Here is a 23,765-nt window from a genome sequence, read left to right on the forward strand (position 1 = left end):
CATTGCATGAGTCCAAAGTATGTGTTTGATGATCAATTAATTGAATTTTCTCTCCTAGGAATGATTGCACTGTGTATTTGAGATGGTTCACATGCATTTGAAATTTAGATAAAGATTTGAAACTTTCCAGAGTCTGTGGTTATTTGCATTGAATAAAAGAACAAGTTAGCTTATGTCATATTCACCATCAACTAGTTCAACTAATGGTCCATCGACCAGAGTAAAGAACTTTTTGATCAGTGAAAGGTTAGTTAGGAGTATTAAATAACTAATCTTGAAAACTGTGAGAAAAATTATAAACTTTGACTCCAGCGGTTTACTCAACTATTGTGTGTGTTTATGGGCCCAGGTGAGTATGTGGTAGTATAGTATCTGTTGTTGGTATGCCGCTGGATCAAATGTGTACTTGGTCAATGTCTACTCCAGACCAGTAGACATTTGTCATTAATCTCCCATTGTCGAGCAACTAGCTACTTTTTTGTCCATACTACTGGAGAGTGCCTTCAAGGTGGTGGGGGTTATTTTAATTGTCACTTTGAGGCCCTTGACACTAATCATGATGATACCTTGATATGTAGTGTTCCATCCCACTGTTGACTATACTCCCCATTAAGAAATATTACCCACCGGCACTCAAAATGATCGCCCTTACTCTGAATTATTTTTTACGCACTTGCACTGGATGCACTACGCCACACAGCCAGAGGGACCATACATATAATCAGGTAGGGTGTTCATCTTTAATAGATTGCATCCTTATTAATGTAAGGCCATGACCCTCAGCATTTGATCTAGAAATCCTGCCCAGACATGATAGCGACCACATTGCTTTGTCCCTTCATCTAGCTCTACCTACTAGAAGTGCAACTGCAACATGAGCCGATCAGTTGAATGGTTGAATGAGACTGACTTACTCCATATGCAGAATACAGTTCTCAATTGACATTTTGTATAAGTCTGTGGGTATTTCACTAATAGATATGAGCAAAGCTATTTTATCTGAAGATAAAGTATGCCAACTAACAATGGTGGCTGAGACTCATGCAATACTAGTTGGCAAACTATAGGTTTTATTTTGTGTAGAGACACGCTCTAGGGGCCTAGGAAGAATACTTCTTCATGGTTTGATAAACAGTGTAGAGTTGCCAAATTAGTTTTATTAGAGGCATTAAAAACTAAAGACAGCAATCTGATTCAAACTGTGAGAATTGCTTATCAAAAAGCCATTAGCTCTGCCAAAAAAGTGTGGGAATTAGAGAAATGGGATTCCCTTCTTTGTGCTACTAAGTGTAAGTATTCTAAGGTATTTTGGGGCATAGTTATTTCTGGGAACTCTGCGGGTAGAGTCAATATAGAGCATAACGTCTCAGCTGATATGAGGAATGAACACTACCAGACCCTGTATGGTACCCCGAAGGGATAAGGTGAACATGTGGTCGGAATTAATGCCAAGGGACTGTTAAGCAGGGAGTCATTTTCCGATGGTCAGAAGGACTATCCTGTGATAACCCATTGTGGAAGTACTCAGGGCAATTAGTAAGATCGCCCCTAATGAGGCAACTGGCATTGATAAAATACCCGGGGATCTTTTTCTTTCTGAACCTGAAGTCTGGAGCCCATATTTGTTGGTAATCTTTGAAGCCATCATGGAGGGGAGGCCCATCCCTTATTCCTGGGTGGGGGTAGAAATCATCCCCATTTATAAGAAAGGTTCTCCATTGCTGCCTGGTAACTACAGACCTATTAGTGTAATAGATACAATGCAAAAACTATTTTCCTGAGCGATACTAGAAAGACTAAAGGATTGGAATGAGGAAAGTAGATTCTTAGCCCCTTTCTAGCAGACTTTAGGCAGTGTACATCAGCGATAGACCAAGTTTTCAGAATACATCTTTTATATTGGAAAACTGTTGTCTTAGAGGGTAGCAGCTTTTGATCTAGTCCCGAGTGATTTACTTTGGTACATTTTGGCTGATGTGGGGGTCCCCTCTTACGTGTGCCGTATAATTCTGAGATTACCTGAGAAGAAATTTGCACAGGTTTGTTGTGGTAAATAGGGGGAACATTCTGAACCCTTTTACGCTACCAGGGGAGTACGACAAGGATGTGTGTTGGCCCCAACAGTATTTTGTTTGTGTATTAATGGTCTTATGGACACATTGAATACTATTAACAATGATGCACCTAGGCTCATCTCTATCAATGTGCCTATGCTGATATTTGCAGATGTTCCCTCCTTTCAAAAACCCCAATGGATATCTGAAGGGTACTGTATATTTTAATGTTTTCTACAAATCAAGGGGCTTAGAAATTAACAACCCATCCCACTCTAAACGACTAACCCCCAGTTTGAATGGCACTCCCTTAGAGAGGGTATCCACGTTTGACTATTTAGGGATAATGCTTAGTGAGAACATGGATTGGTCATTCCCTATTGCAAACAAAGGCTTAAACTGGCACAACATACGGGTGGGCTTTCCAGGGTGTACAGGGGGGTCCTTTTTAAACATACTAGCCCCACTATTGATATGTATAAATTGGAAGACCTAGGCACTACTATGTACAGGACGAGCTCTGTAGACACAAGCCTATAAGCAACATCACTCTGATAGAGAATAGCTTAATTAGGCAACTTTTGAATCTCCCCTCAGTACCAAATTGGTCTACCTGTAACTAGATCTAGGTGTCAGACCTATTTTGGAAGGAATCGGTTTTATACCCCTTCTCTTTTGGAGAAGAATTTCGGCCACCCACAAACTGATCACTTATAGACTGGCCCTGGAAGAGATTTTAGCGTCACTGGGGGTTGGAAGGTTTCCGTGGCTCCATCACATTAGGGAAACTCTAAAAAGCATGGGTAAAGCAAGCCTGTGGGATAAACCCACTGAGGCCTGCTTGACCGTGTCTAAACAGGAGCTACATTATTTAAGGGGTTCAAGTTGTCTTCCCTCCTGATGAGTTCTTCTTTGGGCGCTTTGACAGCAAGATTTTTAGGGCACAATGATACCTATAGATTGGAGAATATTTAGATGAAGTCCAACCGGCTTTAGCAAGGAAGATTTACCTCCAGTTTAGGCATGGATCACTTCTCCCTGTGTGCATTCATTTACGAACTGCTGGAGAGGTGAGAGCTATGACTAATTACAAAAATATCCATCATGCGGCATAGCTGAGGAAACAGAGGCCCATGCTTTATTTTTCTGCTCAGTTTACAAGAAACCTAGGTCCAAATGGTTAGTCCAACTTTACAGGAATTTAGGAACATTGCTCTCACGCTCTTAGAATTTTGAAAACTGGGACACACCAACCCATTGTGTTTGCTGTTTCTAGGTATCTATTCTCAATTTGGTGTTTACAAAAAAGGTTCCTGTGACTGTTTGTAAATTTGTTAATTGGACTTTGCCAGTTTCTCGATCTTGGTAACGGACTACACCCTTGAGAATCTGTAAATCAGACAGTATGAGCAAAATTGTTTACTTTGTCTCCAAATTTTCACAGTTAATCTTGCACATTAGATCAAAGGTCGGGATAAATATTTTATCTTAAGGGTGTTTTTTAATGTCTTATGTGTTTTGAGTTCTTTCATTCTATGCACTGTGCACTTTATGCTTACCAACATTAGCTATCAGTTATTTATTTATTTATTTATTCAAACAGTTTTATATAACGCTGGCTAGACCCAATGGTACCAGAGCACTTAACAAGGGTTGGGAGTGGAACAAAATGAAATATAACATTTGTACAAAAAGGAAAAGTGCAAGATAATAGGAACAAAATGCAAAGAACAGTAAATACATGGACATGAAAATAAGGAGTACAGTTAATCCATAACTAGAATTGGATAGTATATCTAGCATGGGCGGTCGGGGAGGAGGGGGGAGTAAGGAGGAAACGGGAAACTGAGGAGGGTGATGGGAGAGGAGATAGCATGTAGGAGTAGATAGAGATTATTAGAGAATTAGTAGGGAGAGGGTGGAAATATATGTGAGAATGAGAGGAGGGGGGTAGTAAGTCAGGTATAATGTGGTGAGAACATAGCACCGCCATGGGCAGGTTGTGAACCCTTGTTAGGTGACAGGAATTAAGGACCCCAGTATTCGTTGAGAAGGTGCAGCTTGATATCTTTTTTGAAGCTACAGTAGGAGGGGTTGCAATGTGGACTTTGAGGCGTGAGTTTCAGATAGTAGGCGCGTTTCCGAAAAAAGAGCGTAACTGAGTAGATTTCTTGTTTATCAAGGTAGGTACTAGCATGAGAGTATTTTTGCTCCTCATTTCTCTAGAGCAGCCCGCTTTGTAGAGTTTGTCTGCGAGATACAATGGGGTATGCTGATGCAAGGCATTTTGCGTAATGCAAGCATTCTTGTAGATGGATCTGCCTTCGATGGAAAGCCATTTGAGAACTTTGAGGATGGAGGAGATGTGATCAAACCGCTTACAATCCGAAATAGCCTGGCTGTGAGGTTAAGGACTGATTTGATTGGGGCTAGGTGGACTTTCGGAGTTCCAGAGAGATTGGCATTACCGTAGTCCAATCTAGAAAGTTCTAGTGACTGAACAACTAATTTAAAATCATCAGCAGGAATGAGGGGTTTGATTTTCTTGAGGTAATGTAGAGAGAAGAGAGCACCTTTGGCTGCATTTTGTATGTGGGGAGAAAGGCTGAGGTTATGGTCAATGCTTATTCTGAGGGATTTAACTGATTTAGAGGTGGACAAAGAGCAGTTGAGAGATTTAAGGTCAGAGATCTAGTGTTGAATGGGGAACCAGTTGTTTTTAGGAGTGAAGAGAATGACTTCTGTTTTTTTAGAGTTGAGTTTAAGGTGATTGTGATGGAACCATTGTTAAATATTAGTCAGAGCATCATTAACGTGCAGGATGTCATCTTGGGATTTGATTTTATAGTAAAGCTGGGTATCATCAGCATAGAGGTGGTAGTTGATTCAGACTTGCCTAAGAATGAGGGTGAAGGGTTCCATGAAGAGGTTAAATAGAGAGGGAGAGATAATAGAACCCTGGGGAACACCCAGGGAGATAGGAGTCAGTTTAGAGAGGCAATTGCTGATTTTAATTTGTTGGGTTCTGTGCTGAAAGAAGGAGGTGAACCATTCGAGGACAGGACCTATCTTTGAGGGTGTTGAGTAAGGTGGAGTGGTTAACAATATTGAAAGCAGCAGATTGGTCAAGAAAAGGGAGAAGGGAGGCCTCTCCCTTGTCGAGGGACTGATGGATGTCATTGACAATGTTGAGCAAAGCAGTTTCAGTATTGCAGCCCTTTTTAAAGCCTGACTGTAATGTGTCCAGGAGGCTGGAAGAGTCAATATGCTTGTTCAGTTGGAGCAAGGCGCATTTTTCGAGGGCCTTGGATAGAAGAGGAAGATTAGAGATAGGCCGCAGATTGTTAGGGTCGGTGGGGTCAGCAGTAGCGTTTTTGAGGATGGGAGTGATTTGGTCAAGCCGCAGGGAAACAGGGAAACAACCTGTGGCCAAGGAGGAGTTGATGATGGTAGTCCAATAAGGTGCAATGATATGCTTTAAATCTTGAACAAGGTTAGCAGGGAGAGGGTCCATGGTATGAGAGGAGAGTTTAAGCTTAGTGATGATGTTGAGGACTTCACGCTTTGCAAATGGGCTGAAGTTAAGCCAAGATGCATTATTTTTTAGCTGTGGACTGTTGAGGAAATGTTCTGGAGGGGCGATGGCGGGAGGAAGATGAACAGAGTCAGGAAGGGGGTGAAGGTGTAAAAGAAGACTTGGATGGGAGGTCATAGAGGGGTGATGAGCACTGTGGTGGGAGGGTAACGGCAAAGGATAGATCAATCTTGGTGATTTTTCTGGAAAAAAGTTTGCGATTTGATCACATCTTTTGATAGAGGACATCAATTTGGGGGGTGCAGAAGCAGTTTGATTTTTGATAATGTTGAATAGTTACCTGTGTCTATTTTTGGCTCTGTCAAGTTGTGCGCGGAAGATGGAGGCTTTTTCATTTAGGATGAGGATGTGTTTTTTGTAATTAGCCCTTGTGGTTCTGAGGAGGGCAAAATTTGGGGAGGAGGGGTGTTGTCTCCACTTGCGCTCAGACAGCCTATGCGAGCGTCTCTCATTGTTGAGATCAGCATTAAACCTTGGATTTGGCGGGAATGTTTTTCTGTGGTTTTAATTTGGCTGGGGCAATTTAGTCAAGGACCTCACGGATAGATTTGTTTTAGTATTCGGTAAGAACATTAGCATTGTGTGCAGGAGGTAAAAGTTTAATTTTTGCTTTAATCTTAGTTCCAGTTCGCCTGGGGGAATAAGGTGAAGATTTCTGGTTAATTTCCTTTTTTTGTGTTTTTAGGGGCAGAGGGAGGTACGGCACTATTGATTGTGAAGAGAATACGGTGATAGTCCGACTAGTCAATGGGGACAATGTGGGAAAGGGAAGCCAGATCTTTGCTAGTAAGAATAGCATCAGAGTGGCCCCTTTGGAATGTGTTGGCAAATGGCTGAGTGGATTCAAGTCAGTAACGTTGAGGAGGTCATTGAGGATGATAACCAAGGGATCATCCTTCTTGTTCTAGTGACTATTAAAGTCTCAGAGGAAGAGATTTCTGGAGTTGGAGATCGAGGCTTGAGAAAGTAGGTCAGACAATTCCTCCACAAAGGGCAAAGGGTCACCAGGGGGATGGTGGACAGTATGTAGCCGAATAGGAGGGGAACCCTGAACTTTAAGTTCGGCTCCAATGTGTTTGAAAGTGGCATGATCGGAATTCAGCACAAGGGAAAGTTGGAGTTCATCTTTATAGATTATGGCTAGGCCCCCACCAATTTTGTCAAGCCTATCTTTTCTGAGGATGGAGTAACCCGGGGGAGAGAGCAGGTCGAGAATAAATGAGGGGTGAGCCTTAAGCAAGGTTTTAGTAAGAAAAGCGATGTCAATGGCTTCACTAAGGATGGTTTCCGAGATTTCTGTTGCATGTTGTGTGGCCGCTCGACAGTTGACCAGCTTGCAGTTGAGGGGTTTAGGATTGGTGTTGCGGGAACAGCAGGAATGGATAGTGGTGAGTTGCAGAGGAGGTCTGGGCGAGTAGGGGAGGTAGGGATTAAGTATGGGTGGAAAATTCATTCCGCTCCCGAATTTGCAGATTTTCCACGATTTAGCGATCCGCGAAATCGCGGCAAAATTTCACTAATCCGTGAGTGGGATGAATTGTGCTCAGGAAGCACTTACAGGGTTAAAGCAGGTGCCCAAGTTGAAGCTAATTTCTTTGTAACCATTTACAAAATAGTTACAAAGAAATTAACTTCAACTTGGGCACCTGCTGTAACCATGTAAGTGCTTCCTGACCGGCGCCTCGTTGCCTCCTTGCAACTATTCTCTCACCCTGCTCTGACCCTCAAAGCAGGGTCAGAGAATAGTTGCAATTAGGCAACAAGGCTCCTGTCACAAAAATTAAACCTCAGCAGGAAGCACTCACAGATATAAATCAGGTGCCTGAGTTCAAGCTCAAATTCAGTAACGCATTATAATCAACAGCCCAAGAATCTAGTGAGCACGGTCGATGCTAGGCAGGTGTGCTTTCTCCCCAAATAGCTGTAATCCGTGATGGAGGTCTAGGCATCCACAAGTTTCTCGAGTGCAATCCCCCTGTACTTCCAGTGACCAGGAGGCTTCTTTCTCCTCATCATCTGCGCTGATCGGCCTCTGACCTTTATAAAAAAGAGTCATGTGAACTCGCACAGAAGCCCGGCCCCACACACACCAGGCTATGCCACCTCTTCCTGCCCTTCCCCCCACTGTGATGGACAGCTCACTCAAGGGACCTCGGCGCCTATGGGTGCGGTGGCAAAGTTACAGACACACGGGCTCACTGGAGACAACTCTTCTGGGCCTTTACACAGCTGTAGTGCAGGAAAAGCACAATACATTTACCCAACGAGGTAGCACTTACTGATTAGCCAGTAGAAAGTACTCCAGTTGAGTATAGTGTGCAATTGCAACAAAATCTATGATTTTGCGGGGAAATCCACAAATTCGCAGATTTTTTTTGTGAATTCACGTGAATTTGCGAACAGCGAATTTGCAAAATTCGCCCATACTTAGTAGGGATATGACTATTCCCAGGATCACCATAATAGTAGAGTGACGTGTAGGAGGGGCAGTAATCATGGAGCTGGGGGGTAGGTATTATTTAAGTCCCAGGGGTCCGAGGAGGAAAGATGGATCAGTGATTGGGATGGTATGAGAAGACAATTACTGGGAGGACCATTGGTTGGAATACCGTAAGGAGTAGTACACCCTTGTTGAGGGAGAGTAGTGTTAGGTTGTACGGAGCCCATGGTAAAGGAATGATTGGCAGGATTAGTGTCAGAGAGGGCATTAAAGTTTTTCCTGAGAGATGAAAGTTCCAACGACAGGATAGAGAGGTGGAGTTCAATGTTAAGAAGCGATTGGGTTAAGAGCATGGAAGGTAAGAAGGCAAGGGGGTCTGGGGGAGAGGGGCATGTTCCACATTAGTCAAGGAAAGAGGAATAGGAAGTGGTGTGGAAGGATTCCAGGAGGCAGGAAGTGAGGGGTGTTCCCGCTGCTAGACTGAGAATGAATTGTAGTGTGAGAGCCTGCATATCCAGGGGCCTGATGGGTGCAATGAGAGGATGAGAAGGCATGGGGTGAGTGAGGAGGGGTGTCATCTTGTTTATGAGGGAGGGAATCATTTAGATTGGAAGAGCTTGGTGTCCATGGTGAAGCAGAAGGGGGGACGGTACAAGAGGAAGCAGTTTTTGGGGGAGAGTATTAGGGGGATCAGTCTGAGGGGGCTGGGAGGAATGAGACCTAAGAGGGAAGTGATTAGGGTTGAGTGGTTGAGCATCAGGATTAGAGGAGAGGGATTGGGTGGCCGAGTGATATGACGGAATATCAGGAGAAGGTGGAAAGGCATATGATGTGAGTGGAGAGAAGGTTCGAGTGGCTAAGAATGATGTGGAAATGTCGAGCAAGTGAGAGGATGCTAAGGGGGTGGTGGGATCAGAGGTCTGGGATAGTGAGACTTCATAAGATGCAGTGTGAAGGGAATCGGCGCAGGGGGGTCGGTCTGAAGGGGCTGGGAGGAATGAGAGGTAAAAGGAGAGTGATTAAGGTTGAGTGGGAGAGCGTCAGGAGGAGGGAGAGGGTTTGGGTGGCCGAGTGGGAAGACGGAATATCAGGAGAAGGTGGAGAGGCAGATGAGGCGCGGGGCGAGAGGGATTGAGTGGCTAAATATGATGTGGAAATGTCAAGTGAGCGAGAGGATGCTAATTTGGTGGTGGGATCAGAGGTCAGGGATTGTGAGACTTCATAGGTAGTTACAGAAACAGGGAGCAGCGGGGTCGGAGTCATAAGAGTCGAAGCCGGGAGGACTTCCTGTGATTGCATGGCTGCAGCGATATGGAAAGGAGAAAAAAGTAGATCGTATAAGTAGCTGAAGTGGTGCTCGAAGATGGTGAGGTGGTCTTCAGAGGCTTATATGAGGATATTTCCGGATTTAAAAATAGAGATGTCAATTTCGCCTAAAAAAGTGGAGGAAGGGGTGGTGGACAGTTTCATGCCATAAGATGTTTTGCAAGATTTCGTTATGGGGAGGTAGTGGAGGAAGATACGTGGGCCACACCTAGTAATGAGTGTATCCGGTGCAGTAAGGGTATGATTGAAGGGAGGCATGGTGGTTCAGCTTGGATGATCAGTTGTGCAGGCAGGAGATAGAGGATAGGGAAGAGTGGAAGGGGGTGGGAGAAACATCTGTGAAAGAGAAATTAGACCCAAAACTAGGGCAAGGGCTTGTATTGAGGTGACTTGAGACAGGGAGCCGTTGGAAAAAGGGGTGTATCCAGAAAATAAGACCGAGATCAGAGTCAGCACGAAGGAGAAGGAGAAGGAGAAGGAGAGGATGAAATAGGGGTCTGCCGGTTGGGGAGATCGCACAATAGAGACAAATGGGAGGAAGAAGAGAAAAATAGGAGGGAGAACAGAATAATACTAAGAGGCACAGTGCTATGTGCAAATTGTGTGGCTAGTTAAGGAGCTGGCAATGTAACATTCAAGGCAATTAAAATCCAGATGAGGTAGCTTGGTTTGGAGGCATAAAGCACATTAGACAAAGAACATCAAGACACAATTCCAAATAAAATACAAATAGACTGCCAACAGTCAAAGCAACATTTGAGATATACTGCATCAATGAGGTAGATAAATTTGTGTGCATGTAACGCATAAGGCTAACAATACCGATAACTTAGCAGCAGGTACCGAAACAGATGAAGTATAAGAGCATCAAGAGGAGGTAGGAAAATTTGACTGCACAGATCACAAAAGGTTAAAAACATCTTGCGACGAGTCAGGAGAAAAATGACAGGCTGTCTAGCAGCCGGTAAGGAAACCTATAAAAAATTAAATTAAAGCATCAAAAAGAGGAAAATAATAAAGGGGGCAAATTGCACATAAGTAGAAAGCCTCCTGGAGCTATCCGAATAAGATAAAGATTGTATTAGCAGCAGGTAAAGAAACATTTGGGATAAGAAAGTCTCCCGATTAGGTAGTTACGTTTCCTTCCTTATTAAGTATTGATTTACAATTTATATAAATAGCTATTTATATAATTAATTATTCTGGTAATGTTGCTTCTATCTTTTTTTTAAAGTTTGATTTATTGAGGAATATAAAGGGGGGAATGAGGGAGGGGGGTGAAGGAGAAGAGTTACAATAAGCTGATGGAAGAAATAAACAATATAATAATAATTTCATAAAAAGTAAGCATTACAGGCATGAAGAATTATGAACACATCATAAGAGTACAAGTATTATAAGTAAAGCACAGTATATTGAGACTTAAGAATTATAGAAATCAAATAAAAACGAAAAAATAGGTGATAAGAAAATCAGAAAATCACGGGGGTTTGCGAACTTCAACTGTTTCAGGATCAGGAGAGGGATGAACAGGGGCAGAGGAAGAGAGGTAGGTTACCAAAGGAAGCCAAATCAGGTCACGTTTGATAGCTAGGGAGATGGGAGATACATAACACTCCCTAAAGTTAAGTCAGGCTCCCCGGCTGATATCTGTCCGGCCCGTATTCTCCAACGGATCTACTCCATCTGCACTCAGCCCCCGATCACCGTCCTCAACAGCTCCCTTGCACAAGGGGTAGTAATCCCAGCCCTTAAATCGGCTTCCATTGTGCCTATCTTAAAGAAACCTGGCGCCGATCCAGCTATCCTAATTAACTACCGACCCATCTCCTTGCTGCCCTTCCTTGGCAAGGTGCTTGAGCGACACGCCACCTCGGTACTTAGCGCCCATGTGGAAGCTACCGGTGGCCTGGCGTCTTGCCAAGCGGGCTTTCGGCCCAGGCACTCTACCGAGTCCGTCGTGGTGTCGGTCCAGGACAAACTCAGGGAGGGCTTGGACCAGGACAAACATCAGGCTCTGGTGCTCCTCGATCTCTCCGCCGCTTTTGATACGGTGGACCACTCCTTCTTGCTTTCACGTATCAGAGCGGCGGGAATCGGGGGCTCAGCCCTGGTCTGGCTTTCGTCCTTCCTGCGGGACCGCACCCAGGTGGTCCGGCTTGGAGATTTCACTGCAACCCCCCTCAAGATCACTTGTGGTGTCCCCCAGGGTTCCTCTCTCTCCCCTCTTTTGTTCAACCTTTATATCTACCCTCTTATTTTCGCGCTTCAGCAGCTGGAGGTCACTGTGTATAACTATGCAGACGACCTCCAGCTCGTCTTTAATCTCTCTCCTTCTTCTCACTCTATCTCTAATTTTCAAACCATTATGATCTTCATCAGGGACTGGATGAGCCACAACCATCTGAAGTTGAACCCGGACAAAACCGAGCTGGTCCTCACCAGTGGCTCCTCCAGTCCCTGAACCTCCTCCTTCTGGCCCTCTTCCTTAGGTTCCCCGCCCACTCCCTCTCCTACAGTCAAGACCCTAGGCATCAAAATGAATAATCACCTCACCCTTCACTCACAAGTCAGCTCTGTCGCCTCTTCCTGTTTTCTCACTCTTCGCACTATCCACACTGTCTCCCGCTTTTTCTCCCCCTCGGCACTAAAGTTAATCATGTCTGCCCTTGTGATCTCCCGGTTGGACTATGCCAATGCCCTGTACAACTGCATCCCGGCCTATAGCCTACGAAAACTCCAGCTTGTGCAAAACCAGGCAGCTCGGCTAGTGTACGGCCTTCCCCGTTCCCACCATTCAACGCCACTTCTGAAGGCGCTACACTGGTTGCCTGTCCGGCAACGTTCCCTCTTTAAAACCGGCTGCATGGTTTTTCAAGCACGCCAGGGATCAGCCCCTGCCTTCATCTCTTCCTTGATAAAAGAATATGTCCCCACCAGGGAGCTCCGGTCATCGTCCCAATCCTCCTACAGGTACCCCGCTTTAGGAGGAAGAAGTGGGGAGGGTCCAATTTTTCATTTCTGGCACCCACCTTTTGGAACTCCCTCCCAGACCATCTACGATCGGCCAAACATTATTCCCTCTTCCGAAAGGACTTGAAAACTTTTTTGTTTAGCCAAGCATTCCCACAGTAAATCTTGTTTTTATCTTTCTGCCTCAGCTCTCCATGCCTCCAAAGCGCCAAGAAACCGTTTGGTGTACGCTGCGCTATATAAATATTTTAAATTCAAATTCAAATTCATAATTGGTGTCTAAACGATGGTTAAAACAGACTGCATTCCACCAAGACTGATATGAAATATTTGCAGCCTGTTTCCAGTTAAAAGTGACAATATGAAAGGCTACAGCAATGAAGAGGTCAAGTAGAGGATAGTGATGGGGAGAGTGAGGGAGGTCTGATGAGAGGGAGCCAAGAAAAACTAGTGAAGGTGAAAAGGGAACCTGAAACTGGAAAATCTTTTGTATTTGCCGCCACACCAACTGCCAGAACTGGGAAGTAGGAGGGCATTCAAACAACATATGTTTAAGATCAGCAGAAGGGCAGGGACAAGACCAACAGGTGGAGGGAGTGTCAGGTGAAAAACGGGATAAAGCAACTGGAGTAAATAAAGTTCTGTGATAAATGAAAAATAAAGTTTGGGTAGTATTAGCAGCTCTAGAGGTCTTATGAAGTTTAGTCCAAATTTTATCCCAAAATAGTACAGGCCAATTCTGAAAAAAATCCAACTCCCATGCAAGTTCAATGCGAGATTTCAATCTATCAGAAAGTAAAACAGAAAGAATTATATAGGACGGATGCAGGAGAAGACTCCAGTAAAAGGGAAGTGGGTCTGCGATCTAAAGGAACATCGTTGGAGCATGAAAGAGATTGAAGATAGGAGAGCAAGACTGGATAAAGGGTAGTGTATTGTGATCAGGCAGGAGCAGGCAAAGAGAAAAGAGATTGAAGATCCTGGAAGGAGAGAGGCGTATCTTGAGAAAGTAATTGAGAAATCCAACATATTCCTCGAGAGTGCCAAGTTTTCCAATAAATGGTACGATTGCGGATTTTGAGAAGAGAGTTATTCCAAATCGGTTGTTCGTGAATGGATAGAAGGGATGGATAGGAAGATGTTAAGTAAGGAGAAAGAAGATTACGAGAATGTGAAAGAATAGGTGAGCAAAGACGGGTTAAAGAAGACGTAAAGGACAAGAATTCACGGAAGATAAAAGGAGAAATGAAAGAAGATTCCATGCTCAGCCAGACAGGAGGATAATGAGGCAGATTAGATGAAAACCAGTGAATCGATTGCTTCAGGGAAAAAGCACAATGATACTGTTTGAAATCAGGAAAACGTACCCCAGATTGAGCTTTGTCCTTACGCAATGAGGTAAGAGCTATTCGAGGACGTTTACCGTTCCATAAGAATTTCAGTAATAAAGAGTCAATCTTCTTAAAGAAAGAAAGAGTAATGTGTAAAGGAAGCATGGAAATAGTATAAAGAAGCAAGGGGGATAGCATCATCTTTATAGAGTTGAGCCGACCCCACCAGGACAAAAAGATCGTATGCCAACGAGTGATAGCCGCGTCCATTTTCTTGTAAATATAGTCAAAGTTTAGTTTGAGAGTATCAGATAATAGAGGAGCAACGCAAACCCCTAGGTATTAGATTTTGGATGGTTGCCATGAGAAACCTGTACAAGAAAAGAGATGTTTCTGACAAAGAGGATTCAAAGGTAAAATTTCACACTTGTCGGCATTCAAGCGATATCCGGAAACTGCAGAGAAGGAAGAGACCTGCCGAAGAAAAGAGGGAATAGAGGTGGCAGGATTGGAACAATAAAAAAGAATATCATCAGCATAGACCGAGAGTTTGACTTGTTGGGAACCAAACTGAAAACCAGAGATAGTGTCATCTAAACGAATTTTAGTAAGGAAGGGTTCTAGGGCTAAAACAAAAAGTAAGGGAGATAGGGGGCAACCTTGTCGAACCCCTCTATGTAAAGAAAAATAATCCGAGGACAATCCATTAACAAAAATAGAAGCTTGAGGATCAGAGTAAAGTAGAGAAATAATAGAAATGAATTTAGGAGGGATACCAATCCAACGTAAAGCCTGAAACATGAAGTCCCATCCAATTCTATCAAAAGCCTTCTCCGCATCTAGGGAGATAGCTGCGAAAGGGAGAGTGAGGGAAGAAGATTTGCTAAGAACGTTAAGTAAAACCCGGGAATTATCAGAAGAGAGACGTCCCTTGACAAAACCAGATTGTTCTGGGCCAATTATATCTGGTAAAAGGGGGTCTATGCGTAGTGCTAATATCTTCGCTAGAATTTTGTAATCAGTGTTAACCAAAGATATTGGTCTATAATTTTTGCACAAGGAGTGATCCTTATCCTCCTTTGGAATTAAGCAAATTAAGGCTTGTTGAAAAGAGCCGCTAGATGAACCGGCATCAGAGAAAGATTGAAATAAGAGTAAGAGTTTAGGAAGAAGGAGAGAGACAAAGTGGCTGTAAAATTCAATAGTAAATCCATCAGGGCCTGGAGATTTACCATGACGAAGTTTAGATACAGCATGGGAGATTTCAGAAAGCGAAATGTCCTGCTCCAAAGTGTGAAAGTCAACATGTGAAACCGAGGGAGAAGGAAGAGATTGAAAGTAAGAGAGGAGATCATCAGACGTTGGAACCTGTTCTGGGGTATAGAGAGTATCGTAAAATTTGGCAAATTCAGTGAGGATATCTTTATCCTTAAATGTGGATTCACCGGAAGAGGTTTTGATAGTTTGGATTTTTGTGCTTTCATTACGTATCTTTAAGTAATTGGCCAGAAGCTTCCCCATTTTATTTGTACCCCCATAGTATCTAGAATTACATTTTAGCAGAATAATAGAAGCAGCGTCAGTTGTAAATTTGTTAAAAGAGATTTTTGCTTCAATAAGAACCTTAAGGGAGGAATCAGATTTAGAAGCGTAATAAGCAAGTTCTAAAGCTTTAATGTCAGCCAAAATTTTCTCCGATTTGGCCTCTCGAAGTTTCTTCCGTCCGTCGAGACACAAAGTTAATAATAAAACCCCTAGAGGCTGCTTTGAATGAATCCCAAACCATAACAAAAGGGGAGTCAGGGGTTTGATGTAAAAGAAAAAATTCCTTGGCAAAGGCAGAGAATTCGTTACAAAAGGTGGGTTCCAAAAGTAAAGCATTATTAAATCGCCATCTGCCAGAGTGGGGAGAGAATGGGATTAGGTCAAGATCTACAAAAACTGGGGCATGGTCAGAGAGTAAGATGGAGCCAATTTCCGAACAAATAGCATGTTGGGATAAGGATTTACTGAGAAAGATATGGTCAATGCGGGATTGGGATTGATGAGGAGGGGAGAAAAAACTATATTCTCTAACATCAGGGTTACACAGTCTCCAAATATCTACTAAGGCGTTTTTTTGAAATGTGTTCACAAACTGCGTGTGAATTCTAGAGGGAACAAAGGTGACTTTCGAGTGTCTGTCAAGGAAGGGATCAACAATCTGATTACAGTCTCCCCCGAGAAGTATGTAATCTCCAGAAAGGTAAGACAACTTGGAGGAGATAGCAGGCCAAAAGGATCTATCGATTCCAGTAGGGGCATATACATTAAAAAGGGTAAGTGGGATGTTATTGATGAGTAAATTAACAATGAGCCAACGACCATCAACATCACATTCATGAGTAATCGAGGAAACATTTAACTTTTTATGTAACAAAAGTACAACACCATTTTTCCTAGACGTCGTAGGAGAACAAAAAACATGACCCAGCCAGCAACGTTTAAGTTTCAAAGCCTCTGGTTCAGCAAGATGAGTCTCTTTTAGAAGGGCAACGTCAGTTTTAAGTCTTGCTAAATGTGAGAGAACCCTCTGTCTTTTAATGGGATTGTTTAATCCCTTAACGTTCCATGTCGTTACACGGAACGGAACAATTTAGAAAAACAACTGAATGCAACATGCTCAGTAATGCATAAGAAATACAATGGAGAGAAAATGAGAAAAATAGAAGAGAGGAGTGAAAAGATAGAGGAGTCAAGGATGAGAACAATACTAAATCCAGAAAAGAAGAAAGAAGAGCGGAGAGGAAGAAAATAAAGAAAAAGAGAAGACGGAAAAGAAAAGTTGAGAAGAGTCCATGATAAGAGGAATAGGAAAGAGGACAGCAACAATAGTGATCAAGAAGACAGTACATGTCCAAACCGAACGACTGAGAGACATACTTACGAAAACGAGAAAAAAACAAAACAGAAATGGGGGATGGTGGTGGCAGGAGACGACGACAACAACATCCAGAGCGAACACCAAACCTCAATTACTATGACATCAAAAAGGGAGCACGAGGAAATAGTAAGGTAAAACAGGGTGACAAGGTGAAGGGGGATACCTGTTGAAAGAAGAGAAACATTAGGATAGGTGCACGGGTTAAAAATAAACAAGAAGAGAGATGGGTCGAACAATAGGTGTACATAAGAGGAAAGGCGAATATAAGAACAACAGTAGATATTTCATAACATCAACAGTGCGAACGATGAGAAGATCAGAACCATATTATAATGAGATCAAAAAGAAAGTTAACAAGACCAGTCAACCGGGGTTGGACATATCCATGACATCAGGAACATGCCGACGGAGAAAAGCTTGTAGGGCCGCAGGATCCTCGTAGGTGGTTGTTTTGTCTTTATAAGTAACCTTAAAGAGACAAGGATGCAAGAGACCATATCTAGCATTAAGGGCTCTGAGTTGTGGCCTCATGTACAAAAACTTCTTCCTGCGTTCCGCGGTGGCCTTGGAGACATCCTGCGATATGTAGAGACGATGACCCTCCCATGTGATTTGTTTCTTGAGTTTGGCAGCTGAAAGGACCTGAAGGAGGTCAGTATATTGGAGGAAAAGCATGATAACACATCTAGGCTTGGTAGCGACTTTAGGACCAAGACGATGAGCTCGTTGAATGTTGATGGAAGATAGGGCTGGTACATCTAGGATCTTGGCAAGGAAGGACTGGAAGAAGGTGGTAGGGTTAGACCCTTCTGAAAGTTCCGGAAGGCCGTATAAGCGTAGGTTGTTCCTGCGACTCCTGTTTTCCAAGTCCTCTGTCTGTCGTTTAAGTAGCAGTATTTCTGCCTCCATGGACGGAATACGGGAGCAAGAGGACTGCAAGGAATCTGTGGATTGTTCCAAGGTGAGAACACGCGCATCCAGAGATGACCACTTCTCCTGCATTGTCTGCATATTTTTGGTGGTGGCTTCCATAAAAGGTTTGAAAGTACAAAGTTCCTCTAATATGAGATCCATAGAGGAGGAGGAAGAAGAGCTCCCAGGAGAAGGTGGATCTTTTTTGAGGCGCTTAGAAGAGACTAGAGAGGATGACGCCTTACCCACGGTGGAAGCCTTTGGAATGGCTCCATGTGCTGAGTCAGATTTTGATGACCGACCCTCCTCCATGTCTTGAATAGGTGAGTCAGAGTCTGAACCGACTGGTACCTTAGATGTGGAGTTGAGCTTCAAATTGCGAAGTTTCCCCATGAAAGCTCGGAGAAGCAATTGAGAGGAAGCAATAAGTAAGATGAAAATAAGCAGGTATGCAGGCACAGTGGAAAAAGAGCAAAATGCAGGCACTTCAGTAGTACAAAAAGATAAGGTTTAGGAAAATGCCATGAAATTCTGAGAGAAAAGCAAGGTCCACAATGTCATGTATTAACCATAAGAGGGCATCGTCACAGCCGTGAGGACAAAGCTGAATGAGTCATAGTACAAATGAAAAGTTCACGCGAGTGCCTTTGCGTGGTATGGAAGGAGCGCCATGCATTCAGCAGACAATGATGAGGGGTTTCAAAGACACAGAAAAAGCAAGCTGCGATAATCAAAATAATCTTGTGGAGAGGTGAGGAAATACACAAAATGGCGGGCAGAGACAGAAATGCCAGGTACATCAAGCGTTAAAACTAAATGTAAATGGCCAGGAGCCACAGCAGGCTGTAAACGAGGCTCACCTCTAATGTAGGGTTGTATTCAGGATATTTATTAACAGATGCGGCATATCAGGAGCTTCTTCACCAGCCGCCGTGTGGAAACGCGGCCGGCCCACAAAATGGCGGCCGCAATTATCGGCAAACGGCACCTCCGTGAAATGCGGCAAAAATCACTGCGGAACCGGGAAATAAAGAGGGCGAGCAGCGCACCTCACGTTCCGGTCCGCATATCCGCCTCACAGCAGGAGAAACAGCCCCTTCAATGCTGCGAGGGAAATCGAAGCAGAGAGGCTTAGTGCGGAGCTCTGGAGTTACGCCGCCATCTTGGCCGGCGTTCAAGCCACGCCCCCACGTTGCTTCTATCTCTTATTTAATTCCTTATATTGTATTAATTTTCAATTGTTTCATAGTCCTGCTGGTGTCAGTCTTATTTTTCCTTCTGCATCCTGTTTCTTTCTTAACCCTGCCACCAGTCTTCTTTTTTTGTCTATCATTGTTTACCTTGTTGTCAGCATCTTGGTGGTGTTAGTACTCTGTTTTTATTTCTATGGTAACTTTATTCATTCTCCCTAGTCCTTTATCAGTGTTTGTGTGCGGGGTTCGATTAATGCTCTGCCATTTTGTAGAACTCAGTTGTTCCAGACGAGGATAAAATGGGCAGCATATACATTTCCTTAAAATACCCGTAGCTCCTGAAGTGCTCCTTGTGCCTCTGTCTGTTCTCTTTTTTGACACAGTAAGCTCCCTCTGTTTCAAGTAGCGGACTTTCTTTCATGTGACCTCTCAGTAAAATGTTCCCGTTTATTATGTTTTGCGCGAGATCCGTGCTGCTCCTGCACCTTACAACATGCCTCCTGTGGACGATCTTTAATCTAATTCAGCGCGCTTGAGCTGTGGTCTCGTTCCGGTTGTGCCTCGAAAAGAGCTTCACTTTCCCCATATGTGGCCATTACTCCTCTTTCATTAAATTTTTATCCTGATTCCTCCCATCACGTCTCCTCTAACACCTTGATTCACTGTTTGACTTCTTCTTTCCCGTCGAAGCCTCATGGAAGGCACTGCTCTTGTTTCTTGCCTGGTGTCCTATCTGGGGAGCTCTCCCTTGCCAGCTCTGAGGCAAGGGAGGTTTTTGCCTCTGGAACATGTTTTATCAGGGAGGTGCTCCAATGTATTCTATTGTAAACAGATGCATTATATTCCTAACTAATTTTAAATTATTTGCTTTGTGATAAATTGTGCATTTGTCCATCTTGAAATGTGTCAGTGTGGAGGTATTCCTTTGCTTTATTGTACAAAAATGTAATATGACCATAACTTATTTTAATCTGTTGCCATTGTAACAAACGGTGTACTTTTTTTACTATGCATTTTATTCACTACTGAGATGCACTGTAATAAACTGTTCATCTTGTATCCATTATGTATTTTGTTTAGATGTTTGCTATTAAGTATTTTTATGGTTCTCTGAACTGAAATAAAGTTGTTTGATGATGATAAACATGCCTGCCTTAGGCTAAACCATAACAAGCTCAAATATGTTAACGCTGCATGTACGTTCAAAGAAGCATAACGCAAGTGCTTAAATATGTAAAGCATGGGAGCCACAGTGTTAGACCTGGCACCTTGGCATGCATCTCCCTTCCACTTTTTGCTGATGTGCCTCACATGTTCTGCTGGTGTTAGCTGCTCAGGGCACTGTGCCACTGCTAATCAGTGCCACAGTGCAAGTGCTCCCTATGAAAAGTGTACATTGATTGGTTTCCATGATTGGCTTATTTGTTTTACTATCAGTCCCTAGTACAGTGCACCAGGAGTGCTAGGGCTTGTAAACACAAATGCTGCTGGTGGGCTTGCAGCACTGGTTGTGCCACCCACAGAAGCGGCCTAGCAAAATGTGTCTAAGGTCTGCCATTGCAGAACCTGCGTGCAGTCTGGTACTGTCATGCTAACTGCGCAAGTGTACCTACTTGCCAGTTCCTAACCCTTCCATTAACTTCATATTAGTCACCCCTACGGTTGGCAAAAGGGCAGGGTGCATTGAAAGCATAAGGTAGGACAAGCCCTGATGTGTGTGGCATGTCCTATAGTGAATTACAGCCATTTTCGTTTTTCACTATTGTAAGGCTACCTGCTCTTCATAGGCCAGAATGTGCTGCTGGAATTATTACACTATATAATCCTAACAGACTCAGAGAGCATGGTAAAAAGTCACGTTTAGTATGCCTGAACTGAGAATAATAAAATACTTCTTTTAGTAAAGTTTATTTTAATATCCTGTGTTTGCAAATGCTACTTTTAGAAAGTTAGCATTTGCTTGCCTAACTATTTCAGCCAGCCTCTGCTAGGGTGTGTATCTGCTGTCTGGTTTCTGTGAGTGACAGGGCTGGGGGATTCCAGGAGACAGTCTGGGCTGCCAGGTGGTGAATAGAGAGATTACACCAGGATGGGTGGGAGGAGTGCCCCTTGACTCTGAATAGGGCTGTGCTCTGCCACCAAAATGCTGGCTCCACCTCCAGCGTCTGATGTCTCTGCCCTGCACCCTGAAAGAAGCAGCAAGAGTCTCCAAAACAAAGTGCTCCAAAACTGGGCTGAACCAGGCTGTATCTGAATGCACAATTGTTAGAAATGAAGTGAAACCTTTTCTCAGACAATGCTAACGTCTAAAAATGACAAAATAATGAAGTGATACAATCACAAAATGTGCTTCACTAAGGCTCATAATTCCTTTGGAAAGCTTTGGAATATAATAGTTTGTTTCCCCTCCCTGGAGTTGGCGCCTTAGCGTGCGCCGCACACCGGCTGGGTATGTATGGTCCTGATGAATGCTGAGCTGACAAATAGCTTGTGAAAGCAGAAACATGTTGACCTTTGTGTAATTATTTATAGGGCATATGTGGTTCAAATTAACCCAACCTCTTTATGTCCGTCTTTTCACACTTGTTTTTAATGGAGCTAAAACTATCCCTCTATTAAAAGGAATTCTCGATATTTGGGAATACTCGTAACTCCTTTTAATTATCACCCCTTCACTATATGGTATTAACTCACGTACCCACAATAAGGACCCAATGAAGACGACTGGCTACTAACTTTTGTTGGTGCCTGAGGGTTCTCTTTTTTCACAGTGTTTATTAACCCACCCTGTCTGTGTTTTTTAAGTTATCCTGGTTGCGGTAACTGAGCTTGTTTACCCATATCCTTTTTGTGCTTTCAGGTTACTCTTCTGTTGTTTGTTCTACTTAACTCAAAGGGGTATGAGAGTGGCTTACTGACCCTTTCTCTCTTGTGGTTTAACAGTGCTTCAATGATAACAAGGAATTCATTAAGATTGGGGGTCAATAAAATATACCCTCAAAAATCCACATTTTATAATACACATCCTGGCACCTAGGTACTAGTCCCTAAGGATACCCCTGATTTAAAATGGCTTATATTGTCTTTATAATTTTAACCCTTCCTTCCTTCTTATAAAATGTGTAGTCAGTGAAAATCTGCAAACACTGACGGCAACGAGTTTTGAGGAGTCAGTTTTTAATATGCGCAACATGTCATGATATTTTCTGATGTTCAAACGTCTACCTGGGGGTTTTATCCACTTTCTTCTGGGATTTACATATATGGGACAGAATAATAGAACATGGGCAATATCCTCCCTAACCCCCAGACGGCACAACACACACTTAGTATCTTTTTCGTCATCCAGTTGTTGTCCCCATTTTGATATAAAGGTTTTTATCTGCAACGTACCATACCTGAACTTCAGGTATAGGATTTTTGTCAATTGGTGTTCAATATCATCCAAAAATGATTCAAAGTGAGGAGTTGTTTTAAACATCAGAAATTGGATTGTGGGAGTTCCTGATGTGCTATTCGAGGTGACTCTGTGCCAAATAAAGTTCCAATAGATGGTTTTAATTTCTTGCTTTGAGTTAGACGTCAGTAGACTCAGGTTTTCCCAAAATCTACTCAGGCTTAAATCAAAGACCCACTTGCGAATATGTGCCAGCCAGGGGAAAGTAATATAAGTGTCAAGTATCAGTAATTCACTCAATGTTTGTCTATATGTTTGTAATTCATTGCTGGTCCAGATTCTGACCCAGTATGACAGGATCATCCAAATTGCCTTGTGTTCAAATCGTTTTATACCCAAATCATATATTAGTGGAGTCAAGGGAGTGTTTTGGGGGGTGCCACAAATCTTATTAAAACCTTATTTTGCCCCACAATTAAAGTGGAGAGATTTTTCCCACCCCACAGTTCTGAAACATACAGAGCTGCGGTTTGCACTCTGGATTTAAAAACTTCTAGGGCTCGTGTTACTGTCTTTGACATAGTCACTTATTGTTTTTTTTATTATTGGAGCAGAATTATGCAATTTGATTGTTTTTGATTTCTTTATCTGTGGGTTCAATGAAAGTTTTGAATCAATAGTTACCCCTAGATAAACGAAATTAGAAACACGCTCTAAGATTACTTCATTCAGTGCTATGTTATTTTTAAAAGATTTATGAGGTTTTATAGCCATGTATTTTGTTTTAGCAGGGTTGATTTCCAGGCCTTTTAATTTGCAGTATTCATTTAGTGAGTTTAAAAGATTTTGCAAGCCCTTTGGGGTTTGGGACAACAGGATTGTGTCACCTGCGAATGTTAGTGCGCAAATGTGGGTCCCTCCAAGTTTTGGGGAATCATGTTGTGTTTTTTGGAGAAACTGGACCATGTTATTAACGTATAAAAGGAACATGGTTGGCGCTTGGACACATTCTTGTCCCACGCCTCTCTTGACAGGTATCTCCTCTGTGAGTTCCCCCCTTTTACTCCAACTGACTTTTGCGAAGTTGCCCTCATGGAGCCTGACCAGTTGGATTAAAATCTCCTTTGGTACTCCCTGTTGTAACAAATGTACCCATAATAGGTCTCTGAGGATTGAATCAAATGCTGCCTTTAGGTTGATAAAGGTGACATATAAGTGGCCAGGTCTCAACTTTGTATATTTCCAGGCTATAGTACAAGTCTGAACAACTAATCTATCTGGCTCATTTTCCTTCTAAAACCCGCCTGGCAAGATGAAAGTATGTTATTTTCATTCATCCAGTTGTTTAACTTATCCAAGGTTTGCTTGGCATAGACTTTTTGTAATATGTCTATCAGACTTATAGGTCTGTGATTAGCGGGATCGTCTTTGCTGCCCTTCTTATAAATCGGGACCATCTCCGCTCCTTTCCAAGACTCTGGAATTGGTTGTCCCCTGGCAATAGCGTTACATAGATTGTTTATATATGGTTCCCACACCTCAGGTGCATGTTTAAAAAGGTCCCCCGATATCTTATCGGGACCTGGAGCTTTAGATGACTTGATGGCAGCTATCGTAAGAA

At 43.0% G+C, this 23,765-nt stretch overlaps 1 protein-coding gene across 3 annotated transcripts in view; it reads right to left on the reverse strand.

The window, feature by feature from the left end:
* Positions 1 to 23,765, reverse strand: part of LOC147683298 (thiamine transporter 2-like) — a 422,353-nt gene that overhangs the window by 272,892 nt on the left and 125,696 nt on the right. For 2 of the 3 annotated variants that reach the window (XM_086943745.1, XM_086943744.1), the window contains exon 2: positions 16,646 to 16,805. The exons of the other annotated variant lie outside the window; for it this stretch is intronic. The gene's annotated coding sequence lies outside the window, so the exon portion shown is untranslated. The remainder of the gene's footprint in view (positions 1 to 16,645; positions 16,806 to 23,765) is intronic. 3 annotated transcript variants of the gene reach the window in all.

This window comes from Lissotriton vulgaris, chromosome 11, assembly GCF_964263255.1.
Source record: "Lissotriton vulgaris chromosome 11, aLisVul1.2, whole genome shotgun sequence".
NCBI lineage: Eukaryota > Metazoa > Chordata > Amphibia > Caudata > Salamandridae > Lissotriton > Lissotriton vulgaris.